Genomic DNA, 12,570 nt, shown 5'->3' on the forward strand with positions numbered 1-12,570 from the left:
CACAGTTCGGTTTAGGAGCCGAGGCTGTAGCTAGCAATAACTCTTTAACGGCAGACTTAACCACTGTTAACTCCGGTCCCGAAGTTGTTGCCAATCCTGTAATGGGGGCATGTGACTCAGACTCTATACGGTTCAGGGGAGTTTTGTCAAACAACTGTCAAGGAATTCAATCTGGTGCTGATGGTAATGTGGTTAATAATGCATTGAAATCTAAAGAGCCGGTAGCTATAAAGAAAAGGGGGAATAAGGGTGCCAAAGCAGGATCATATGACAAGGAACTGGGAACGCAAGAGGGGCATATAAGTCATTTGACTGTGAATGACCGGATGCTATCTCAGCCAGAAAGCGGTTCAATAGACATGGACTTAATTTTAGCCCAAATCGATACCCTTATTGATACATTAAGAACAGAGTTAGTTAACTGTATGAAATTTGGTACAGAGGGTATAATGAAGAAATTGTTATGCATGGAAAAAAATGGGAGGATGTGTGATTAACATAATGAATGGTGGGATTGTAAATAGTAGTGAACAAACTTCTATAAATAATACTCCACATGTTGGTAAGGTGACATTCCCATGGGGGAGACTGTGCTGGTGCCTCCCACTCAGGACCTAGGTCGGGAAAGTCTGCCTCAGTAAACATACAGGCTGATAGCCAGGGGGATAGTAATGGACTAATACGGAAACCTGTAGTTAAGCCTATGGCAGGCAATGGCAAGGGACAGCCAACAAAATCAGGCTTCATTTGCCGCCAGAGGCTACACCTTTGGTAGCAGTTCTAACTGGGGTACCCCCTCTGAAGGACAATGGTAGGGAAACATCTAAAGAGCTTATACGTAAAGTTAGATTTTGGTGTACTACACATTCTGAGGGAGGGTTCAAAGCATCGTCTCAAACATATTATGGTCAGACGGGTTGGATGGGTTGGTCACTGCCCTAAACAACACGAGGGAAATTATGTTTTTGTTAATTTTGATCTGAGTGGAGTAGTGGGTTGGCTCTTTCAGGGTAATCAACACGGTGGTAAGGGTGGTTTTGCCGCATTTCCTTTTGGTTTCTTTTACCCGCCCAAATGGGCTGATCGGGCGAATAACCCAATTCCCCATTTGCTTATACAACCAGAAGAGGTTAGGAATGAGTTTGGTTTCAGTTTTAAGCCTAATGATTGTCATTATCCTCAGATGAGCTTGGGTGGGCATTCCACCGCTTCTGTAACTGTGGTGGATGACACACGAGAAATTGCAGTAAATAACACGTTGAAGCTGGCAAATAGATTTTCCCCATTGAATAGGTTGGATGGGAATGACTGACTAATTAATGATCTCCCTGTACATGGGCAGGAAACTGATACACTGGGGAAGTATATAAATAACTTGAGTGCTGGCATTTCTACATATGGGCAGGAAATTGATATACAGAGGGAGTATATAGTTAACATGATCCTTGAGGATGAGTTAAGCGGCGTAGGTGTGGTTTCAGTTAAGATACTTAGCTGGATTATAGCAGGAGTAAGAAATAAAATGAGTGACTCTGTATGGATTGACCTATTAAGAGAGTATGATGTTATTGGGCTCCAAGAATCTTGGGATACCGATAACATCTTTTGGCTGGATGGTTATGCAACTTATGTTGAACCCGCAAGACCATTCATAGCGGGAAGACCAAAAGGTGGATTAATTATACTGATCTCCCTGAAGGTTTGCGGTAACCATCGTAAATTCGATTCAGGGTCACCTACTTGTTTGGCAGTTGAAATTATTCCTATAAACTCACCCAAGGTATGAATTGTTAATCTTTATAATTCATTTGACAGAACTTCAACTATGGAGCATCTGTCTAGTCCTAAAGTCAAAAAGAACTGTTGATGGGAAGACATGGCTTGGCAGTTCGGGCTGGACTGTTCCCATGAGGCACAGGGTCAGACTGATTTGCATATGACCATGTCTGAACAGGGGTGGTGGAGTGAGCTAAAGAATGATGATGAATTAAACCCAGATCAGTTGACTGGGGCTGAGTGTTTGATTTGTTCAAACGCCCCGTCCATCATCCCCTTTGGTATCGCTTTAGTCTTAAAGTTAAAGAAACAAGTCACACCTTATTCGGTTATTATTTTAGGTGAATTTAAAATTCATTTATGTGTAAAGAATTTTCATGGCGTTGATAGTTTAGGACCTGGCAATTGTATGGACACGCACTTTGAACATACACTACAAGGGGAATTTTTAGAAGAGAGAGCATTTAAATGATCTGGAAGGGAACATTGATATTCCATCTTTTAAAGGAAGGGGAATGTTTACAACTATTGATTACAATTTTATTAATACTGCCCTGGACGCCTGCATCAAATATTATATGGCTAGGTGGTCACAGTTTAGTGACCATAACCCTAAACATCTGACTCTAAGTGGGGGAATTGGGCTTATTCCTGAGACTAGTAAACATGCCCTTAACGTAACCATTAGAGCAAAAGATCAGGGTCGTAGACTTAGATGGTCTAAGGATGATTTTTGTAATGAATTAGCTGCTAAAGTGGGTCCGGAATTAGAGCTTTGCCTTGATACTAGGAAAAGGGACAATAAGGTACTTATAGCTGACGATGAAATATGTCATCAGGTGGCTAGAGCCCTAACATTTACTTGCAAGGAATTAACCAACAGAGGTGAGAGATGGTTTAATCATAAGTGTTCTGTTGCTCATCAGAAGTTGATGGCTGCCCTGAAAAATAACCCACAAGATAAATCTTGTATAGCCACCCTTAGGAAAAATTATAAATTGGCGATTTAAACAAGCAAGACAGAAACTAAAAATGAGGCCTGGAACGAGTTACATTCCATTGACGTTATTAGGAATAGCGCCAAATTTTGGAAAGTTGTTAATAAGCCATTTTTTTCAGACATTAACAATCGTTCATTGGAATGTAATATTCCGGAAGAGAGGTGGTGTACTCATTTTAAACAGATATATGGGGACCAGGGTGATCATGGATCCCTAAGTACCCCATGTGAAGTAGAGCCTTACACTCTGGTGTTTACTGATAAGGAAGTAGTGGTGGCCATAGATCTGATGTCAAGCAAGAGAGCACCTGGTCCAGACGGTGTCCTGGCGGATCTTTTTGAAACTAATGAATTATTATGGTCTAATTTATTAGTCAAAGTTTTTAATGAGTTGGGCTTGCCACATTCCTGGGCACGGTCAGTTATCGTCCCGGTCTTTAAAAAGGGAAATAGAGGAGACCCTCGATGCTATAGACCAATCTCACTGATAGATTCAGCAGTAAAGGTTTTAGGAAGAGTTGTTCTTGCTAAGCTAACTGACTAGTTAAATGATACTAATATCCTCTCTGAATCCCAGTATGGGTTTGGGAAAGGGAGATGAACTATGGATCAATCAAATTTGTCTTTATTGGCTGGGAAGTACACAATGGGTCACTTTATTTGGCATTTATGGACCTGTCTTCGGCCTTTGACCGAGTAAATAGATTAAAATTGTGGTTTCTGTTATTAGAATTAGGTCTGGATAAGAATATTGTAAACTTTCTGGCCGATTTGCATAAGGATCTTACAGCTATAGTGAGATATGATCACAAAGGCAACCTTACTCAACTATTCGCATTGTTAAAGGGGTCAAACAGGGTTGAATCCTAGCTCCATTTTTATTTACTTTATATATTAATAACGTCAATTCAGTGTTAACGGGGGCAAGTAGGGACATCCCACAAGTAGGGGAGCGGTTAATTCCGGCTCTCCTATACGCAGATGATGCTGCCTTGATAGCTAGAACATCAAGTGGTTAACAGCATTTGTTAAACACCTTTGCCACTTTCATGAAGTCATTGGACCTTGATGTCAATTTTTCAAAATCTCACATAATGACTCTAGGTGTGAAGCCTAGGAAACCCACAACCTTTTATTGTGAAGGTAATATAATTTCACAGGTGACTTCATCCGCATACTTGGGGGTTTATGTGATGAAAGGGGCACCTGGGTCCCACAAATGAAAGCAAAAAGAAAAGTAATGGCTAGATCCACGCTGGCAGTTCTTGATTTTGCTCGGAGATTAGGGGCAAAGCCAGTGCAAGCAATGTTGAATATATATTGGGGCAAAATGTATTTCCATAGCATGCTATTGCTCTGATCTCTGGGGATATAGAGAAGTTAATTCCTAAGAAATCTGTTAGCGGTGTCACAGTCAACACCTTCATACATAATTCATCAAGAAACAGGCTTAGGTTTTATATCAGACCTAATTGGCATGGCACCCTTACTTAAATGGATAGGAATCTGGATTAATCCGGAGGTAAGGATGAATCGTGAAATCATTTGTGATTGCTTAACTCTTGAGCATGCTAAAAATATTCCCAGGCTGACTTATGTGAATAGGTTGGCCAATTATGTAGGAAGGCCAGAGTTGTTTAAATCTCCAGAGAAGCTTCTGAAGGCAGAGCAGATGTGGGCTAAAAAAAATTATCTTCAGATGTCACAGACATATAGAGAGGCCAGGGAACTAAGTAAACCAATGGTGCAGAAACACTATTTGTTATCCACCTCAAGTGCTTTGGAACCCTATTTCGGTATAGTAACTAATCAGCATCATCGTTTTCTTCTTGTGAGGTCTAGACTTGATCAGTTGCACCTACTTCTTGCAGAACCAAAGGGATGGAAAAAGGTGGAGGACTTGGATGTCTGTAAGTGTGATCATTTTTCCACCTAGGACTCATTGCATTTTGGGTTTTTTTGTGAGCTCTTTTTGCACATCCGTAATACGATCATTTTACCTATTTTAAGGGGTAAAGGATTTATACAGGCTAGACCGGCTTAGACCGGCTTTTATATACCTGCAGATGCTGACTAGTGTCTGGGAAACTTTTAATATAGCTAGTTTTTTTACAGCAGCGGTCAGAATGAAGAATAAGAGAGGGATTACTATGATTTAGATCCATTTTTAACCATGGTGAATTTTTAATTAATCATGTTATGAAATGTTTTAAGATAAAGATTTATATTTTTATCTTGTTGACTTCTTTGTAATGGTTATTCTTTGTGTGTTTTTCTTTTGTGTAGTATGCTTTTATGGTTTTAATTAACCAAATAAAGTGAATTTTGATTTGACTTGACTTGAATCACTGGAAGTCCGACAGAGCTCAAATAGGAGCCACCACATTGGCCTTGAGCCAGTCCATGCCCTATTAACATATGGTCTTGGTAGAAATGTTGCCTTTAGTTGGCAGAGGTATGCACCCTCTCCAAGTAGGGACCACAATTCTAGTCAGGGCAAGCCACAACACTACCAGAATTATCCTGTGCTCACCCTCTGATATATTGGCACATTACAGGCAGGCTTAACTTAGAAGGCAATCTTTAAGGTATTTGTGCAATAACTCATACAATAAGACATTTAAAGCACACCAAGACCAAAATGACAAAAATCCAATGTGTAGAGGTTGAGATATTGATTTCTAAATAAATAAATGCAGAAAAGTGCTTAGAACCATGTAGTGCTAAAATGTTTACTTTAGGTCGTGCTGGACCAGGGCAAAGTCAAAGTTCACGACAACTGCAATGGAGCGCCGGGTGTGTACAAGACCAACGCAGGCTGCAGTGAACAATGTACCCATGCTGCTCACAAGCAGCGAGATGTGTCAATCTTCTCCACACAGCAAAGGCGATGCATGAGGTACGAAGATGGTTGCTGGAATCAAACGGCATCGAGCAATGCATGGGTTTCTAATATGCAGCTGAGGGGATGCGTCAGCAAGCCCTTTGAGAATACTTAGAAGAAGGCAGAGTCCAGATCTCCTGCAGCGGAGCCAGAGAGTAGCAGGCAGCAGGGCAACAAACAGAAAAGCAGGCAAACCAGATCAGCTATCCAGATGAGTCCTTTGAGCAGCACAGCAGTTCTTCTGAAAGAGGTCCAGGTGTAGCTCCAAAAATGTCTGATTTGGTGGAGTTAGAGACCAAGGCCTTACACCCAAATGTGCCTTTGAAGTGTGGGAGACTTCAAAAAGTGGCTTTGAAGTGCACCAATATGCCTTTCAACCCAGTCCTGTCTTCCAGCCTATATGTGGGGGTAGGTAGTGGGCTCAGTCCATTGTATGGGGTCAGCCCACTACCTATTAAAGTCTAAGTGTTAGTCCCTTCATCCCTTCCTGCTTAGGAAGGGCCATTAGAATGTAGATGTATGTAGATGGGTACTCAGCCACACTTAGCCTTCCTGTGTTCGTCACTGTTGGGAGGGAATGCACAAAGTGTATCTTTCATCCATCTCAGACATGTATTGAAGGCAGACTTCAATGCAAACAGAGCAGTAAAATCAGTGAAATGTCAACTTTCCAAGTGACATTTTTAAAATAGTGATGGTAAATTCATTTTACCAGGACAGAGGATTTAATACTACCATTCCAAAAATATGAAACATGATGCAGCTACTTCTTTCTGATTAGGAATAACAACTTAAAGGTATTTTAAGTAATACCCAATGATAACCTATGAGAGGAGTAGGCCTCACAGCAGTGAAAAACGAATTTAGCTGTTTGACACTATCAGGATGTGTAAAATACAAGAGTACATGTCCTACCTCTTACTTACACAGCACCCTGGCCTTAGGGCATCCGAGGGCCTACCTTCGGGGTGACTTAGGTGTAGTGTGTAATAAAAGGGGAGTTTAAGGCTTGGCAAGGGATTTTAAATGCCAAGTCAAAGTGGCTATAAACTGCACACACTGCACGCACAGGCCCTGCAGTGGCAGGCCTGAGACATGGTTAGAGGGCTACTTAGGTGGATGGCCCAAGCAGTGCTGTAGGCCCACTAGTAGCATTTAATTTACAGGCCCTTTGCACATGTGGTGCACTTTACGAGGAGCTTATAAATAAATTAAATACGTGTAATCTATTGAAATGATCAGGCGGGCGGTAATGAAATTTTCAGTCATATTTATTTTAATATTTATTTTATTAGTCCGTCTTTCGCATTTCTTTGAACTCCATATATGGTGCTCCGGTCTTCCGGTCTGTCTATCCATCTTCCGTCATCAAGGGAATCAGCTAGTCGATCTGTGCACCGCAAGGAAACAGAATAGATAAAGGTAAGTTTTTCTGTCACACTATCTATCTCTTATTGGGGAAGGGAAAGTGAGGGATCACCCAAAGTATGGGTATCCACCACCACATGTGTTTTAGGGTAAAAGTGAGGGTTTTGCATGCGACTGTTCTAGGGGTTGGTTGTGGTTCCCCTGCTGTGCCTCTTGCCTCCATCCTCCCAAATAACCCCTGGAAATGCAGACATACCTGTGTAAGCCACGCTCTTCCGTGAGTGTGGCAGGATGATTCGCTGGTTCATTCATCTCCTGGCTTCTCCGTGGACGCTTCCTCTCATCTGAGGTCGTCTGCCAGTTTCTGAAAGTTGCTCTCCTCTGGCTCGTAGTCCTGTTTCCCGTCTCCTTGGTGGTCAGACTGTCTGACGTTTTCTCTTTCTTGGCTCTTCCGGCTCTGAGATTGTTGTCCACGTGGGGAATGACAGGGGTTGAGTCTCATGGTAATCAACCCCCTTTAAAGGAGACACTTTGGTATAAAACAGGCTTAATATCTCCACGGGTGTCTTGATCTTCTGTCCAGGCTTCCGTATTTGCAGGCTGTAAAAACAGAGGAGGGTCTACGTGATATGGAACACACCATCACGCGACATCATCCTCCTTAGATTTCAGGTGGGAGGTACCCTTATCGTGACAATTTGTCAATTAGTAAGGAGCCAATGAAAGCATGTATTAGGGAGAGAACACATGCACTTCAGCACTGGCAAGGAGTGGTAAAGTGTGCAGAGTACTAAAGCCAGCAAAAACGAGTGCAGAAAAATGGAGGGAGGCAAGCAAAACTTTGTACAAAGACGACCCTAAGGCTGTTATATCTAACAATTCTTAGGAGAATATCACATCAAATATTGTCACTTAATATTTTGTGCCAAAATGCTGGTGAAGGTACCAATTTGAAGGGGCTATATCTGAATGGTTTTCTTCACAGCAAACATATCCTCCATGGGTGATAGAGAAAGAAGACATTATATACTCTAATGCACTTCTACACAATTCTTGCTACCACGGATTGTCCCCTTTCAAGGCAATCCACAAAAAAATATAACCATGCATAGGCACATACATGGATGTCAACAACTTGTGCTATTTTTCAAGTTTTGACTATTTTTGTAGATTTGACTGTATGTATGCTCTTCAAACAGTGGTGTTAAAAAGAATTTAGGCACTCATTAAAATATGGGGTGGTTTCAGTAAGAGTGAATAGGGCTCCCAGGAACAACGAGAGGACTGTTTCCAGAGCTATAATACCTGGTATTCCCAGGTTCAGAAAATCAATTTCTCCCTATTGTTTGTTTTGTCATTTGTTTATTAAAATGTACTCTGTTTTTATAAATTGAAATAGGATTTGGATTTGTGTTGTGTTTTATAATTGTTAACTGTTTTGGTACTTCCAAATGTTTTGCACAGATTCTCTAAGGTAAGCTTGTCTACCATGTGCCACAGCTACCATGGTTTGAGCTCCGGTTTAAATTACTGAATTACTGAAACCTTTGACTGGACCAAGCAAGACAGTGGCTTTCTTACTTGTGATGGGCAAAAATACAGGGCATCCAATAGAACTCTTTCTCACAGAGATGAATCATAGTCTTTTCAAGGGAGAGAAATATCTACATACTGCCACCTCAGATTCCAACATACAGGATAGAGTGCATTACGAAAATTTAGATTCACGATAACTCATTTTGAGAATTCTAATAAATAAAAATCACAAAAACTGCATTCATTATCTGATAGGCTATATATGAATGTGTGAGGCAAAGACATCTAGAGTTGCTGATTCTCGGTTACTCAACCCATCCCCTATTGTAGAGTTGGGCCTATCAGCAAGATACACAGTACAGGTGCAACACTGCCGTTCAATTCTTACATACTATCCGGGCATCAGCAGGCAACATGGGTCATCCACTTACAATCTGTTATTAACAGAGGGATGTTGTGCCACAGATAAGTGAGGTAGATAAAACACTCTGGTTAGCAAATATAAATATATATATAATATATATATATATATATATATATATATATATATATATATATATATATATATATATATATATATATATATATATAAATATATATATATATATATATATATATATATATATATATATATATATATATATATATATGTATTTTCACTGAAAAAAACATAGATTTCAGGGATGTTGTGTATAGATGTGTGAGTTCTTTATTCACTGGGTGTATGGGTTCAAGACTGCATGTGGAAACAGCTGTATGGGTGGGTGAGTATGTATATGGGTGTGTTGGTGAGTGAATGGATATCTCATTGCTACATGTCAATGTAACTACATATGTTAAACGCAGTGTATGAGAGAGTTGGAGTATATAAATGACTATTCGTGAGAGTCAGTGATTGTGAGAGTGCTATATGGATGAGTGTATACTTGTATCAGTGATTGTATAGGAGAGTAAGTATATGTTAGTATCACTATGAATAAGTGAGGTTGTGTGTGTATAACTGTATAGCTGAGTAAATAGAAGTGTAATTGATTCTTTGCATGACTGACTAGATGTGTGAGTAACTCTGGATGAGTGGCGGTGTGTGAGTGTTTGTATAGGTATATGAGTGCCTATATTAGTATTATATTGATGAGTCACTGCATGTATGAGTGACTGTATGGGTGAATGAGTGGATGTGTGTGTAGACCTAGGAATCAGTGCGTGCATACGTAGTAACTGGTATTGGTGTCTCTATTGTTTCGAAAATGGTAGTCTGTATTTTAGAGTGGATGTATCAAAGGTTTTATTAAGGTATAAGGAGGTGCATCAGGTTTTCACGTGGATGATGTCATTAGTGATGTCATCAGTGATGTAATTTGAGATGTCATCAGTGATGTCATCAGTGATGTCACCAGTAATGTCACTGACCATGTCATGAATGATGTAATATGAGACGTCATCAGCAGTGCATTGCGGGGGCAAGAGTTATAGTTAGGTCAAATAACGATAACGGCCGAATTTCTATGGTTTTGTACAAGTGAAATGTGCAACTAACTATAACGTCCCTGAAACCTATGGATTTATCAGTGAATTACAAAGGTTTTGTAAATGTTAATTTGTAACTATAACGTCCCTGAAACCTATGTTTTTTTCAGTGAATTTCAAAGGTTTTTAAAATGATAATTTTTAACTGTAACGTCCCTGAAACCTATGTATTTTTTTAGTTAATTTCAAAGGTTTTTTAAATGCTTATTTCTAATTATAATGTTCATTAACCTATGTTTTTTTCAGTGATTTTAAATTATCATTCCATTCTCAACCTGGTGAAAACAGCCGATATCGCCAGTTTTCCAGCAATAGCTTCAGCAAAAAAAGATCGCCACAAATGAGAGCAACAACTAACGCTAATAATAATAATAAAACAGGCGATAAGCTGCGTTAGCAGTAGGAATGTAACATCTGCCTTTTACTGTTGTAAAGTAGGACGACTACCCACACTGTGAAAGGGAGCCCAGCCCAGAATCACATCTGAAGACCAACTCATGTCATAGAGCTATTGATCATGCACCTCCCACACCCAAGAAGGCCACAAAACCCACTGCCACCACCCTCAGGACCTCCCCCCGGACCACCCCTCTTGCTACCACCGAGGCAGCGCACAACAGGACAGCGAACCTTCCAAACACAGCATGGCCCCTCAGCCACACAATAGCTGAATGTTGCGAGATGTCGCAACCAAACATGTGTGAAGGACGCAAGTCACCCACCAATAATAATGCACACAATACCAAGTGTAGCAGTGATGTGCTGGACAGACCTCACTGTGCAGAGCACAAACCTCTTCATGTGTACATATACTGCTGGTGCTCATAGTGTTGTGGAAAGTGGATGCAACCATGTTTCCTCAGGCAGTGGGGAAGTTGTCAGTCATGTACCTGTGTCGTCATCCACTGTAAGCAGAAGCGCAGTGGGCTGGTCCAACGTATGCCACTCCAGCGTAGAAGTGTGAATAAATAGGCCGGGACTCTGGGCGTAGTTCACTTGTGTGACCGCCAACGTGCCTGCCAGACTGGCGGCCCTCAGCCTGCCACATAGCTGCCACCATGACCACGGGCCTCCTCGACACAGGCCCCCTGCGAACACAGCGGTACAAAAGGGGGTGGCAAAGTGAGCAAGGGACTCACGTCTGAGCATACCCTGCCAACTTATGGCGAACAAAGCGGTACAAAAGGGGGTGGTGATGGACGGAGCATCAGAACCAATCAAACCCTCACACCCAGTCAACAGATCTGGGTTTGATCCATCACCGTTCTTTAGCCCACTCTGTCACCCCAGTTCAGACATGGCCATATGCAAGTCAGTCTGACCCTGTGCCTCATGGGAACAGTTCAGCCCGAACTGCCAAGCCATGCCTTCCCTGGACCGGAAACAAGCTTCCTAGGACCGGTTTCTGGCATTTCAGCCGTCTTCAGCCAGGTTTCCAGTCCAGGTAGGAACTGGCTTGGCAGTTCGGGCTGGACTGTTCCCATGAGGCACAGGGTCAAGACTGATTTGCATATGGCTGGGTTCAAACTGGAATGGCAAGGTGAGCAAAAAAACGATGGATTTAGGCCCAGATCTCTGTACTGGGGTGAATGTATGACATTGTTCTGCATTCTGTCCATCAATAGTTATTTTTGCATTTGTCACCCCGAGTGGGACGGGTATGCTCAGACGTGAGTCCTGTGCTCTCCATGCCACTGGAATCAAGATATCCTGGCTGAAGAGGGGTGAAACCCCGAAACCGGTCCTAGGATGCTTGTTTCCAGTCCAGGTAGGACCTGGCTTGGCAGTTCGGGCTGAACTGTTCCCATGAGGCACGGGGTCAAGACTGATTTGCATATGGCTGGGTTCAAACTTGAATGGCATGGTGAGCAAAAAAACGATGGATTTAGGCCCAGATCTCTGTACTGGGGTGAACGTATGACATTGTTCTGCATTCTGTCCATCAATAGTTATTTTTGCCCTGCGAACACAGCGGCATAGCACCACTGAGTTACGTCTGTACACACTACTGCCATCGATCTACACTGCGGACAGCAAGGCTCACAATTCAGATGGAGTCGCGATTGCAGATGACGCAGTCCAGTAGGCAAGACACATTGCTCCCAGTGTGGCCCGTATGGACCACACATCATCGCTGGCTGCACACACGCTGAATGCTTCTAATGCCCCTATCTCAATGCAGCACAACTCGTGGACCCTTTATGATACAATATTTTGTGTATAATTTCACATCTGGAGCCCCTACCTCAGTGTACCACAAGTCATGGACCCTTTACAATAGAATATTTTGTGTATTATTTCACATCTGGTGCCCCTACCTTAGTGCAGCACAAATCATTGACTCTTTATGATTGAATATCTGTGTCTGATCCAATGATTACTGTTGTACTTTTTGCCAGCACCAACCATTCCCGGAGGGCTGGCTTACACCCACCCCACACGTATCCAGCACAGACGTCACTGGACATGTGACCCTGGT

Source organism: Triturus cristatus, chromosome 8 (genome assembly GCF_964204655.1).
Source record: "Triturus cristatus chromosome 8, aTriCri1.1, whole genome shotgun sequence".
NCBI lineage: Eukaryota > Metazoa > Chordata > Amphibia > Caudata > Salamandridae > Triturus > Triturus cristatus.